Source organism: Sinohyriopsis cumingii, chromosome 3 (genome assembly GCF_028554795.1).
Source record: "Sinohyriopsis cumingii isolate HCF-2022 chromosome 3, ASM2855479v2, whole genome shotgun sequence".
Lineage (NCBI taxonomy): Eukaryota > Metazoa > Mollusca > Bivalvia > Unionida > Unionidae > Sinohyriopsis > Sinohyriopsis cumingii.
The window spans coordinates 45,543,406-45,559,416 of NC_142963.1; the positions used below are offsets into that span (position 1 = coordinate 45,543,406).

General features: G+C 34.9%; 1 pseudogene; it reads left to right on the top strand.

The window, feature by feature from the left end:
* LOC149802783 (autocrine proliferation repressor protein A-like) overlaps window positions 1-13,264 on the top strand; it is a 35,448-nt pseudogene extending 22,184 nt beyond the window's left edge.
* The last annotated feature ends 2,747 nt before the right edge of the window (window positions 13,265-16,011 follow it).

Sequence of the window (16,011 nt, forward strand, 5' to 3'; positions counted from 1 at the left end):
TATCTATCTATCTATCTATCTAATCTATCTATCTATCTATCTATCTATCTATCTATCTATCTATCTATCTATCTATCTATCTATCTATCTATCTATCTATCTATCTATCTATCTATCTATCTATCTATCTATCTATCTATCTATCTATCTATCTATCTATCTATCTATCTATCTATCTATCTATCTATCTATCTATCTATCTATCTATCTATCTATCTATCTATCTATCTATCTATCTATCTATCTATCTATCTATCTATCTATCTATCTATCTATCTATCTATCTATCTATCTATCTATCTATCTATCTATCTATCTATCTATCTATCTATCTATCTATCTATCTATCTATCTATCTATCTATCTATCTATCTATCTATCTATCTATCTATCTATCTATCTATCTATCTATCTATCTATCTATCTATCTATCTATCTATCTATCTATCTATCTATCTATCTATCTATCTATCTATCTATCTATCTATCTATCTATCTATCTATCTATCTATCTATCTATCTATCTATCTATCTATCTATCTATCTATCTATCTATCTATCTATCTATCTATCTATCTATCTATCTATCTATCTATCTATCGGGGCCCCGAGTGGTCTAAAGCGCTCTTCGTTACGGATCACTGCCATCTCACCTCTGTCTGCGGCGGTTCGAGTCAAAGATTCAGCCAATGTGGGCATGTGAGAAAGCTTGCCAGTAGCTTCTCGTGGGTCGGTGGTTCTTTCCGGGGTTTTCCGGGTTCTTCCTCCACCATTAATACTGGCCGCCATGTATAGCCTATCGTGCTGAAAAATGGCGTTAAACCCCACAACAACCACAACAACTATCTATCTATCTATCTATCTATCTATCTATCTATCTGTAGATGTATGGATATATTGAGCAATATGTTTGCAGTCGGACCCAGAAAAGAAAGAAAAGGAGGAAGATGCCATAATAGCGTGGACATGGAAAACATTTATTTTAACAAACTCATCGGATCCAGAATTCCTTCTGAGAATGCCAGTGACAAAAGTAAGACAATCGGATCCTTAGCAAAGCATCTTTTGCAATATGATTTAGTACAAAATGGAATTTTTAAAATTTGTTAGAAATTTTTTTTATATGATTCTGTAAACCGTTTGAAAGTTACATCACATTCACTCATCTTAACGGGGATCAAAGGCAATTTTACATCGACCCCATTATTTAATAATCAATAAACGTAACATTTTGCTATACTACAATCGCAACAGTTTGAATCTTGAGTAATTTCTGTATCTCCTTGCTGCAATCATGGATTTCAATTTGATAAATTTCAATATACCTCTTGCGGCTCAAGGATGTAGAGTAAGTGCAAGGTGCTCCCCTGCATGTCGGACGCGGCAGCTTGGGAGGAACGGATGGAGGTTAGTGTAACAGTCTTCTTTTGGGCATCTGTTGAACAAGTTTCATTTCTGTATCCATTTTGCTTGCGCTTGCATATGAAATGATATAAACCATCAGCATATTGATAATGTATGGTCAGTTTAAACCTCATTTAAAATAAAACCCTATTACAATATTTGCATTATTATTATTATTACTTATCACAGGCTGCCGTGCGCGCCCTAGACACCATTACTACCGTAGCCATGGCAAAAGTCGGAAAGAAAATGAACAAATTCATGGTCGGTGGTATATCAAAGGTAAAAAGAAGTACATGCTTAATTAACGTGTTGCTTTTATTTCATTGTTTAACAGAACGATCAACAGTTCCTTCGATAGTTATGTACTCAGTAAGGGATTATGTTAGAATATTGATCATACTCGTTTTAATGTGTGTTAAAGGCTTCTCCCTGGTTCATAGTTCAGACAACGTTTGCGCTGTGCTGTTTCGAAATACAGGATTTAACTTGACATTTAAAAATAGTTTTTCTCCAACATTCATGGCTATGAAATGCCTTCAACCGTATATTTCCTAACTTTCAAGGTGAGGTTCAAGCATTTCCTCGAAAACTGGAAAGACTTGCCTCCATATGCAAAATCTGCCTCCGTTTAACTAACTGCCGCAAAGTCAGAAGAACGTTACAAGACCAGTCTACCATCTACAGGGAACGTTTTATCTTTGCAGGCAAAATATTATGCAGGCGATCGAGTGTTAAAAAAGCTAAGAAAAATTCATTAAGCATTGCTTTTTTTCCGTTTGAAAATTTAAAAAGAAAGTGTCAAACCATATTATCAAGTTTTATTATGTTCTGTCCTTTGTTTTAGTAAATGCTGTTTCCTCCGTTATTGCCTGTGTCCACTTCGTCTTTATGCACAATTTACGTGTCGTCCTAATAAATGTATGAAACAATCATTTCGTGGAACATAACTACTCCGAAAGTATATATTTGAAAAGCTCTGTGAGGTGACAGACAATGTTAATGCGAGTCATTTATAATTTATGTCGATGTAGAAATTTAAATGTTTTCATGATTTTATTTTGAAGTCAATTATTACTTCCTATGTGATAATGTTAGAACATTTCGGAAAATGCCAGTTCAACAAATTGCATAATTATAATGTGAAAAAATGGTAGTTTAGGAAGATCCGATGTTATTACATTAATTTTTCTAACTATCGTTTATGTGATTCCCCATATACAAATACAAATTTAAATGAGGCACAATATTGGCAGCATAGGCTACATGTTTAGGAACATCACTGTTAAAGAACATGTAAAACAGAATTGTTTTTTCGTGATATCTTCCCAAGGTCATCAGAAAAAAATCAACCTTTTCTCTTGGCAGTGTGGCTGGACAACATGGACCACGTGTGCTGTGGACAAACGTCTAATCGCTATAGTTCCAATCGTCATGGATCTGCTGAACATGGTGGAGGTAAGAGAGTCAAACACAGAACTGCACAATTCAGCTGAAGCAAACATTTAAATTAGTTCTTTTTGATGAGGTTTCATAAATCCATCTAAAATATTACAAATATCAAATAACGTCACGATGTTACGGAAAGTATTAATATGGAATTAAATGCGCCAGATGGTAGAGTCACAAATGTGAACACTTTCTTCATCATTTTATTACTATTCTAAATTGAAGACCGGACAACCTTATGCCATGGTCCAATGTTCAGCTTCCGTCCATTAGATAACAGTTTGTTATTGTTACTTTTCGTATACTATCACATGTAGAAGGAAAGTCATGAAGCGTTACACATTTTCTTCGTGAAGATATATTGGTTCTATGTGAAACTGATGCTATCATCATCCAATGCGGCCGACATTACGACCATCTTGAAAATATTGTAATAATTGCATCCCCAGAACGGATGGTCGTTTGTACATGGGATTTTTAGTAAGGGACTTCTTATAACATGCAAATGGTCTGAAATGAACACGGTGCCGATCGGGTGCACGAGACGGCCGCTAATGCCACTATTCCATAAGCAGATGTGGACATATCGACCTAAAGTTTCCACTAAAGCCTGCTTATAAAATGTTGGTGAATCTAAGACTAAAAAGATATCAATCTGACGTCTAACAGTGGGGCAGCATATCATGATCAACGTCAAAGACCATAACCAAGATGTTAGAAATGCCTGCATTTTCTGAACGTGTTAACTCGGACATAAAAATATTTTTGTCAACAAATGTAAAGTATTGAAGGCTTTAAAAATAGCAGAGATGATTTAAATGGTCAGTTGTTAAAAGATGAAACTAGCGATGAAACGGACATCTCTTAAGATACCAACACATTTAATTTGGACAGTTAGAGTATCACCCACTTCTAATGACTCTTCCTTAGGTACATATTTTCGCTACTTATCAAGTGATAAACTGAATCCTTGTTGATTTTTCTAGAGTTTCCATTCTGAAAGATATCTTGCTTCTCAAACAGAATTTTTCGTTTCATTATATAAACGTAAAATGCGTGTAAAACAGTTTAATCGTCCATGGACTGATTTATGACGTTACCGTCGTCGGTTGTCTAGCTTATGAATGTCTCCATATTGTATACACAATTTCTGTCTCTCACTATCACATTTCTCTTTCATTTCGTCCTTTTAATTTTTCTTTGTGATAAAATTACGGCACTGCACACTTTAGCAGGCGGGCCACACTTTTGGAATTCCTTTAAAGTGAAAATATTTCATCTGGTTTGTGGATTTGTTGCAGAATGTAATTTTGTTTGTTGTTATGAAATTATCGTATCTTCACTGGAACTTTGTAAATCTTTAGGCAAGTTACAAACATGGAACTCCTCCTGCTGAAGATGTACGTAATGGATTTATTTACATAGTTAAGTGTCTTGTGACAGAAGAAAGAAAAATTACAGCGCACCTATTGTTGTGTCAGGAAGTAATAATTCTCACTGAGAAAGGTTGAAACCTTGACTAAAGTAAACTCGATTTACTGCGTATGAAACATAAAAATATAGTAATTACAAATTGTTACAAAGCCTTTGTTACAATCGTTATGATTGGTCAAAACTGCATCATGTGATGCAGAAGAATGGAAATTATTAGTGCATAACAGCAATAGGGAATTACTAGTTTATTCATGCGCACTTCATGTTTTGACAATATTTGCAAACAATGTTTTGTCTTATTTCATGGAATCCATTATTTTGTTCATAACCAGTTTTGTCAGAACCAATCTTTACATTTTCATAGTTTAGATGATTGCACACTGCGGTCGCTTTCATTGTGTGTAATCAACTGTCCGGCTTAAATGGCGTGACGGATCCTGTAAAATAAGTTCCATTTCGTATTACTACGAACATGGCAATATTCCTCCTGGTGTTTGATACGACCCATTGTTTCTAACAACTTTTAAAAATCTTGATTTCTGTAAATCATGATTATATTTAGCGGAGAGAGTTACTTCATCGCAAAGCGAGTGTGCTGTTCATGAAGACATATATTCGTGACTACGTGTCATCTTAATTTGGGGATAGCTGAGAGTGTATGTGGGGTTGGTGCATGTAGACAATGAGATAAAGGTACTGTAAGTCAATAACCTGGATTCGATTCTCAGGCAGTGATGAGTTCTACGTCTAGAACATGAACTATATTATTCTCTCTCCTTATATACGCACCTTGAAAAATACTTAATGTTTGAACTTTGTTTTCTGTAGTCTTATCAAGTCATTTTTGAAACTTTGTATCCTCATCCATCCCTCATTTTGTATATTGATGTGCATCTTCGATTCGATACATTGATACCAGTGTATCATTGACCTAGAATCTTCATCACCACTATCGGACACTGGGAGGATGGACATTTGCCTCTGCCGATTACTACGATCTTAATATTACCAGAGAACTGGATAATCCCAACATGCAGAAGATGGCCGATATTATCGACCCAATATGTAAGTTTATTGAAATAGATCTCGTACAGATTTGCATATTAATCATGTTAGAACAGTCTGGATAGTTGAAATATATAACCAATAACATTTGCTCATCTTGAGTTTGTGTTAAAGAAGAAATAACTATATGACAGATTGATTAAAATAACTCTTATGGTATTGCAGAAAAGCTGATAATTTTGTTGAATTATATTTTCAGTGACGGAATAATTTTAGAACAAACTAACACAAATATATCTGCTACACGTGTCTGATAATATATGCTCACCAGCATTATTGTACTATCAAAGGATACTACGGTAGATGCAAATAAACAAAATTGCGTATACGTATATGTAAGGTGATCACGTGAATTAAGCATGTGATGAAATATGAGAATGCAAATATGAGAATTTTATCAATCAAAACCCAGACTAAATATTTAGCGTTGTCACTATATGTTTCCCAATAAATACATACATTTTAAAAATAAATATTTGCCTTTTTTATTCCAGCCTACAATGATAGATTTATTAATACGCCCAAATATATCATCACCACTGGTGGAGACGAATTTTTCATCCCGGATAATTCTGATTACTTCTTTGATCAACTAAATGGTGCCAAATATTTGAGGTATGCCCCTACTGTACTCAAACCACACGATACCTTTTTTTAATGAGATTATACAAAGCCGACTTTTCCCTCAGGACTATTATATGATTTAATTCTCTATTTGGATAGGCGTATTGTAGTTGTAAGAAATCCTGAAATTTATTTTCAGTTATTCGAATTGTTGATCTTAGTACTCTCCATAAGTAAACACTTTGATAATATAGTTCTAGTTCACTTGTACATATATCACCGTGCTTTGTTTGTAATCACGTGCGAGAGAAATTAGTTTTCTTGCAACAGTTGTGTAAAGAATTGGCACATTTTATATAGAACAAATCAGTTATTAAGTTCTTTAATATTTTAAAACTTTTTTTTATCTTGTTCATTTTTGCCGATATGGGTTAAAGAGAACATTATAAAAAAAGTCCGCCGTCGTGTTAGTCCATTCAAAAGCACATTCGAATTAAATCATTGGTAGCAGATTTCGTTGGAGCTGAAATTGTAGCAACTTTTCCAAATTAATACCTTTTCAAATACAGATACTGATATCTTCACCAAGGCCTGCAAGTATTCAGGCAAACGCATACACAAACTAAACCTCATCAAGGAATCGAGTAGAGTCACCATCGGCATGATAGTATTAACAAAAGCGTCACAGCATTTGCCTTTTTCCTAATTATTATAAAGTGTTGGATCTAAACGTTTACATACATTATTTCTTTCTTTTTATGCTGAAAATGTTATGTCAAGTATAAGATGAGCCTTTGTGTTGTGGTAATCGTCGTTTTAATGGACATAATTCTCAATAATATGAAAACGAACGATACATTGCTCATACGCTTGGGCATGTAAAATTGATATAGTAAATTAAACGAAACGAAGCGTGAAAGAAAATCTGTACTGAACTGTTAGGCAATATTGTGAACTCAGTCATCTTATTTGTTTATCATTATTCGCGATTTTTGCACTTGCAAAAGAGAGATAGTCAACGTTGCTATAAATCATGGGTACACCTGAGATATGTGAAGCGGACCCTGCTATTGTTCTTCGCAGGTGATCTACTTGCAATTAGGTTTTTGCTGAGTGCCTTGTAGTAGAAAGAAAATACTAGAAGATTTGTAACCACAGAGATACAAGTATATCTACAGCATGTTACAAGTGGCAAGACGCATAAATAACCCAAAGTTTCTTTCTTCTTGTAGAAAAATCCCTAATGCAGAACACAGATTTGCTGAGCACGAGACTAGCATTATTTGCGGCATGAAGGCCTTTTTCCTGTCTGTGGTGCTGGTAATGAATCAATTGAGTAATCCCAAAAGTATCAGAAAAGAAAAAACCGAGATGAGTGTGGTCCTTTTAATAAATCCGATATCTAACTTAAAAATATATAAAACTAAGCAGGTGTGTTGCAGATGTAACAATCAAGCGGTGATGGATGAGGTGGTGGGTGTTGTACAATTTGTATTTTATTTACATACTATTAACCGCTTTATAGTATTTTACATACAGTGTCAAATCGGTTAAAGTATTCGATTTAAAGGAAAAAGCATATCTCTAAGACAGCTGACAAACATTTCTTAATGACTTGCAATATTACCGTATTTTGGGATTTTTCTTTCTGGCAAATAGTTGTTTTATAATGCTTTTCCGTTCTTATTACAGAACGAATCACTTCCTAAAATGGACTGGAATAAATTGTCGGTATGTATTTAATTGTTGCTTTTTATAGTAAAACATATACAAGCTGCGCAGCTGTTTGCATTATAGCTCAGAATATGTTAATATATCATTCTATAACGTAGCAACACTTGGCAACTATTTATTAGTCTATACATTTTATATGTTCATTCAAAAGCTGTAAAAACAAGTTTCCTTTGAGAATTAGAACGTTCCGTAAAGGTCAGAAACTATTTAAACCTTCTGTCTTTATATTTTGGATTTCATTTGCCTGAAACACGTAATTCACTCATGATATACTAACATCAATTGGGGGTGTGCACATGTTTGGTTTACTGCAATAATGATCAAACGTCGTTCAAAATAAAACAAAAGATAACGTGGTTGTTTTATGTTTTTCAGACGCCAAACGGAGGCACAATTAGGCTCACATGGGAAAGACAGCCTATGACGATGATTGCATACCATGCACAGACACTCGACGGAAAACGGTAGGAAAACTTTTCTGTAAGAGAACTGTGTATCATGTTACTTTTACGCAAACTGAAAACTTTTCTACTTAATGAAATGATCTGAAAACTATCTATGCAAATATGAGTCATTTTCTCAAGCTATACGTTATATTTTAATTGTTTGCAATTACAATATGTTCGAGTTGTTGGAACTATTAGCGGTGTACATTACAAAATCTAAGGAGTTTGTTCTAATATCGCCTTTCGGTTCCCTCAGAGAACATCAAATATATTCTCTTCGATTCAGCTCCATATACGTACAACTATTTGCATGAAAGTAACCGTGTGATACAATCCATGAAAACAATGTATTTGAAAAGTGTAGTGGAATTTATTGAAACTTTTCCGTTTGAAGTTAAAACCATTTTGGAAATTAATAGCCCTGGAAGCTTGTTACAAACATGGAAAAACTAAATCGTATCATAAAACACAACACAAATTGCGGAGTGCAACATTTTTAAGGTCTGGTCCATGAAGTTGAGCCGTTGTATATTACATCTTACGTGTGTATGCTAATTTCAGGAGAGACTTCAAACTTTCAATAGGGACACCTGGAAACCCACGGAAGCCTCAAGTACATCCAGTAATGTGGTTGACTCAAGAAGTGACATCTTTGGTAAATCACTTTTTGCATATCATAATACATTAAATTTATATCGGTGTTTCAATTCAATATATGGCAAGAAATGTTTGTACAACCTTTGACTTTATATTATTTATTTATATAGGCAACTATGTGGTCATTTGAATGGGTCATTTTTGAATGTTTGCTGGCAGATATATAGTCTTGTGCCACTTGTTTAGGATCGAATAAACATTAACACAAGAAAGAATGAAAAGAACAAGCTTTAAAAAATAAACAATTTATTTCCCTGGAAAAAGTCTGTAAAAATGAGAAAATAATATATGTACTTGCGGTTTTATAAAATCAAATCCAATAATAATTCAAAACTAATCTGAGAATAAAATTTTAGTAGTCCTAATGGCAAAATGTTCTACTCATTTCACGTTCAAATCCCGACGAAGAATCCAAGACGGAAGAAGATAACGTATTCTGCAATCCGTAGTGTTGTAGTCTACAGTTCCTTGTTGAAACAAGAATTATCACTCCGATTTCTGATAGCAGAATAAATATTAATAAAAAATGTCCTTTTCCACAATATTACATGAAAACACGTATTTTCCAGAAACATAACAGAACTAATCCTTTTGAATCCAAGTAATTTGAAATAACTCCAAACAGCACAACATTCAACTCAGTTTAACAGACCAGATTCTACTGAGATTAATTCTTCAAAACATGGGTTATATGGTCTTTCTAAAATGTTAACAATGGGTCAAGTGATCATCTTCTGGAAGGATATATAAGCAAATACTTGTTACAGATCAAGTTTACCCAGTGTGACGCTGTCGAAAACCAATCATTCTAAATAAAAACATAAAAAATTGTTTACATCTTAAAGACAAAGTCCCATCATGACCTTGAAAACAACCAATCATTTTAAAATAAGATAAACATTGGTTACGAAGGTTGCTACAAATTCTGAGACAAGGTCAGGATTTAGATTAACACTTCGTGTTTATAAACTAACAGTCAAGGTCAAACTATTTTCTGAAAAATATCATCTCTAGTGAATAAATTTATATTACAATATCATGTGATGAAAATATATTACAACTGACAATTACATTGAAATATCTATTACATCAGATATAATTAAATCATTATACATAACAATAGATAATAGTTATACAAATTAGCAAGTCATTTGAATTTAAGACGTTAAAGCAGTATTTGAACATATTTATGTAGAAAGTAATAGAAAGCTAATTCTCAAGGGAACCTTTTCAGTTATATATTTGCAGCATTCTCCAATATGGTCGCCGATAACAGCATCTTAAAAGGGACTATATCGTTTTGATAAGATCCCAAAATTAAACCTTTCCGGCATTTTTCCAATACGGTCGCCGATAACAAGATCTTAAAAATCTTAAAAGGGACTATATCGCTTTGATAAGTTAAAGTAGAGTTCAAAAGACCCATCACACTTACGCTCCAAAAATCTGCATCCTATATTAACATTTTGTTGCCGATGAAAGATACCTATATCTAACATCCAGATCATGCTGTATAATTAGGATGGTGAGGCTACGCTAGAAAAGAGTTTTAAAATATATTCAAATGTAGCTGCATCCTTAACAGATGGACTGATGTGGTCAGAACTGAGGTCAAATGTAAGAATGCAAGGACACCGTATTTAGCGTCTCGACGATTAGATACATTTTCCGTATTTGATCCATACAAGTTACAGCAGCATTAACAAAGATCCAATCTCTGATACCAAAGGAGCCCCTGGGTAAATTTAAGACAAACATACTCTGTAGGTTTTAATCACCAAATGAATTATGTCAAAGAAATGTTGAAATTAGTTGTGCGGTTGTCTATAATTATCAAAGATATTTTCACTTTTTCATTATGTCCAAAGGGTAATGGAACATTCGAAGTTGAGTTTCAAAATCCAAAGGAGGGATGGCTCGCATTCTTTATTCAGGTATTCTTTCAATCTAAGGGCATTGATACTTGTTGTTTCGTAACTGTAATAACATTATTTAATGCCACAGCGGCATCTTTGAAATTATATTCATCATCATTACTCTTATTTACAAGAAGAAAAGACCTAAAACCAAAACGACATTTTCTCATTTATAGCAACGTATGTAAAATGTTATCTTTATACAAGAGACAATTAATAGGTCCTTAGATTCTCCTTTTTTAAATAAACGTTCTTTAAAAATTGTTTATTGACAATCCTTTGATAAAAGAGCCATTTACAGACGTCATAAAGATGTAACAACCGGTAAATAAGTTAAGATGTAAAACATTAAAACCTGTGCAAAGTGAACCCTGAGTATTCCTATGTATTGTATTCTAGAACTCGGCTCTTCATTGTCTGCTCGGTAAATTATATCTCGTCACTAAGGTGTCTGGCATGGATAGGTTTGCCTGTACGTACAGTATAACAATGTGTCAATTTAAGGTGACCTTTCTGGGCATGATGGGCTCTGTTTTAGAATTCAACACCGAAGCTATGATAATTCCAAACACGTTTCCGTTCGATGACTGCAATGGACAACAATGCATAGGGGAGCTTGTTTAATGTAGAGTAGTGAGGTTGGTTCATCGGCTACCATCGGATATTAAAGGAACCTCGTATATCTTAGGCGTTATGTTCGTGCACGTGTATGAAATATTGCATTTAATGAAATAGTGTGTCGTGTTATTTTTAGTTTTGTGCAATAATAAAATCTATATCTGTCAAATGTGTTATTTTCGTACATTTTACACTTGTATGGTACGCATGCTTTCAACGGAAAAATACATATTGGATACTGACATATTGACATGAATTAATTTATTCGTAAAACCGCAACGTTAATTTTACTAAAATTGATTTACTTAAAAGAAATTTAAATGGCCATAAACATGAGCCATGCACATACGATCGGTTTAATTAGTGGCCGTGCATCCATCCCAAACAGCTCTCTCTCTCTCTCTCTCTCTCTCTCTCTCTCTCTCTCTCGTGTTATAAAAGCATACACGATATGTCTGCTTCTGTCAGATCAGAGCTTTCATCATTTGTGCGATCGAATCTTGAGTGGGTCCGAAGCTAAGTCTGTATGTAGCGTGTATTTTTAAAACTAAGTAATATCAATACCGCAAGTAATTTAAAAAGGTGGCATCCAGACTGCCTAATTCTTCCAGTGTTTTGCGCATGCGCCATCTTTGAAACACAAAATCCGATGGTACTACTTTTAAACAGTTTGATATTTTCTTCACCATTCCCATCATAGATGACCAAATAAGTATATTTTCTTAACCATTAAACATAGTCTACAAAATTACCCAGGAATTGTTTCAGCAATGTCTCTCGTGTAGAAACCACATAACACTGACCCATATTTAAGCACGGATTCAACGAGCATATCAAACTGTTTAAAGTGTTCCCTTACATCAGAGATGCACAATCCCCGACCCGACGGCCGCATCCATCCCGCGAACGTGTTCTGCCCGGCCCTCGGGGCAAATTAAAACAGCAGAGATCTGACCCGTGAACTGTAATTATATTAACTAAATTAGTGTTTGCGACCCTCGAGTGGTCTCAAAATTTCAATATGGCCATTGGCCGAATAAGGTTGTACACCCCTTCCTTATGAGACGGTGTGTTTAACAATATTTGTGACAGACGTTCCCACAGTTTCAAGCCATATGGCAAGTCAAACAAATCTGAAAAGAAAACCCAAATATAGTATTTTCCACAAGAGTTTATTTTAGAATTTATAAATAGCACGCATATCCGTTATCATAAGTGAACAAACCCTTGTATATGTTATTTTATATCATAACAAATGACTATCAAATTCCTCCAACCATTTTTAGTGCAGCGGTCCATGATCAGAAAATAGTCATTTTGATAGACATATTTTGCATCTAGTTTGCTAAACAAAAGTCATTTTCCTACAATCGGTTCTTTCCAGAATTTTCTTGGCCGTTTACTGTAAATGTGTCTCAAAGTTTTCATTATCTAGTCAAGCTTTTTTAGTAACGGAGGTACCCAAGAAATAATACATGCAGGCAAAAACAAAAATAAAAACACACAAAAACCCAAACCAGGAAATGAATCCGAGCAGTAGATTTTAGACAACTTAGAATAAAATAAAGAAAACAAATTGTTACTACAAAGAAATATGAAACAATACAACTTATTGCTTTTAAACATCTATTAAACTATGTGGATGGTTACTGAGTCGGAGATTAAATGTAATGCAGGTAATAGTATGATGGATGACATTGAACTTGAAGAAATGTCAAGAAGATAGCAAGGACAATAAAGAAGGGAAGATTAATATGGAATGGGTGGTTTTAATTGTATATATGACTTAATATTGTACATAACAATAAAACGTGCTTAAAATAATCGTTGAAATTAAGTGCCAATTATACGTCAGGCTTCATGATGTGCGGGGAACGAAATGAGAAACGTGTTAATTTGGTAATTTGTTTACACATAAGCAATTAATCTCATTTATTACTTCTAGGTTTTGCTCTACCGTTTGATGTCTCCGCCTAGGATGCGGGAGGTCGTGGGTTCGATCCCCGGGTCGTGGGTTCGATACCAAAGACTTACAAAATGGTACTAACAGCTGCCTTGCTTGGCGCTCAGCATTAATAGATAATGTTAGGACTGGTCGGCCTGGTGTCAGGATAATGTGATTGAGTGGGACATAATGATGCATGTCTGTTGCATGATGCCCCAATGCTAGACATCACTATAAACTGTCACACTGCAGACATCGTAGTGATATGACTGAAAAACTGTTAAAGCTACGTTAAAATCCAAATCACACACACACTTCTGGGATACAGCCATTGTGTCCGGATATACAATTGATCATTTTGAAATTGTGTTGAAACTTAAATTACATGAACAAAAGAGGTACATGTTATTGTAATCGGAATAATTTACATTTAAAAGGCCAGGAATACATCAATCTCGTTAAATCAAGTTTTAAAAATATGATTCTTACATGCAGACAAAATGAGGCAAATAAAAATTATACTGATGTTGAGGGACATTCGTTTTAAGATCCATAGTTCAATATTGAGGATCAGCTATTTCTGGGAACTTTTCTTGTCATAAATACTCGAAATTACGTACGTATATAATTCTGAGTCGGCGGAAATTATTTTGATATGAAGTAGGGATACGTCGATGCCGTCAGGCGTAGGTGTGTTCATAAATCATAGCAAACGACTCCCCCCTCTTCGGAGTCAGACCAAAACACAACTGCCTTGTTTTATTTATTATATGCCTAATATTTTTATTTTTCTAGATATGTTCACCTTTACTGTACGAATGAAAATAAAAATATATCAATCAATTAAAGGATTTATGTCGCCTACGCAACTAGTGCTTTCGCGACTGGTTACGTCTCGAAGGTCGATATTTTCAATTGATCGGGACTGTATGAATGGAGCCACTACAGTCCCACTTATACGTGCGAATGTCGCACTTTTTAATTCATGAACATGTCCGGCCGAGGTAAGGAGGCAAGGGACCAGTGAGACGCGAAACGCCACAGGAAAGCTGTACGCCCAGAAACGGCAAAAGCGCATAAGATCAAATCCAGTCCAGTTGTACTAGCAGACATAAATCTATTCCAATGGTATATAAGCCACTAGTGTATTTTTCCTAATCCTCTGAGTTGCGTAATTGCATTACTATTTTTAATTAAAGTTGGAATTTTGTGTACATGGTGTACTTCTGATTTTCCGAAATGTTGTCAATCAACTGGGTGTCAGGTACCCTATACATGTTTGGGTCACGCTGTGTTTACCTTCGGTTTTCACTTTTGATGCTGGTATACAAAGGATCGAGTTAGTGTTGTGGGGATAGAGCTTTTATCGAAAGAGGTCTTCATTAGACAAAGGAAGAACTTCACATAAATTAGCAATTTGAAAGTCGATGTCCGTTTTCTTCTTTACTCCTTTTTCATTCTGTGTTACCCTCTTTCTTTCTTCGTGCTGTTGTAGTGTTTGGATGTTTTGCTAGAGTTTGCAGTTCTGCTTCGACTCGACTTCCGTTGCCTTAGATCTTGATGTTTGTGACTTGTCTTTTATCTATAGCTATATTAAATTTGGAAGGTATATTGTGCTCCTTTTTGTTGTATAAATTAGTATGTTTGGTCTGAGTATCAGTGTTGGATTTACATATCGTGTTAATAATTGGGGATTGTGTTGTTGCTGCTTATTTAGTTCCGCCTTGTGTGTGGGGTCTGATGACTGGGCTTATGTTACCTTATAGTCTTAAGATGGTTGGGGCCTTAGAATTCTTTGTGTTTATTTATATCTTACCATTCTTGTTGTCGTGTGTATGTGGGCCTGATGGCGGGGGTTTGCCACCTTTATAATAGGTATACATAGTTATGGGAATGTATGTGTTGCTTTTCTCAGACCATGATGGTTAGCATTGTGATAGCTGCATGCCTACATGATGAAAAAATGATAATAATAAAAATTAAAAATCCACACACACAACGATAACTACAGCCATGGGCTTGCGCTTCAGCTAGCAGTCTTACCTTACTGCTTTAGCCCTTCTATTAATTTTTATTATAATTACTTGTGGGTGTATTTATGTTGCCATGCTTGTTAATGTGTTTGAGGTACCTTATTATGTTCATGTATGTGGTATCGATGTTTTTGTTGCGTACCTTGTCCAAAAATTCAGGGTATGTTGTAGGGGCATTAATTTTCTTTTGGTAATGGTGGAAACCGTCTCGTTGATCATGATATCTGGGACAGGTGTTGAAAACGTGGTCCAGTGTTTCTGTAGCAGGGCAATGTGGACAGTTAGTAGTTTGGTTCAATTCCTTCCCGAGATGTTTCCTAAAGTTGTTTCGGAGTAATGTTTTTTTCTGTTTCTATTGATAATTCTGTGTCCACGATTTCCAGGATTTTAGGTGTCTTGATTACCCTTTTGGCCTCTTTTTGCAGTTGGTATAAATGTCTCCCTTTCTTGGTCATGTCCCAGAGCTGCTGCCATTTCATGTTCATTTTGCTTCCTATTTCTTATCTTGCTATATATTTCATACACACTGTAATTAAGTGTTTTTGTTACATTGTTCAGGGGATTGTATTTCGCCCTTCGGTTAGCTTTATCGTTGCCAATGAGATTGATGTGAGAAGGTACTCATGGTCTTGATGCATTGAGTTTCTGGTAGCATATCTCAATATGTGCTCTTCTCGTCTGAGGTGCAGCGGTAGGTCTCCCGTCAGTGTGTGTAGCTCCTCGAGTGAGATGTTAGGGAAGTACTG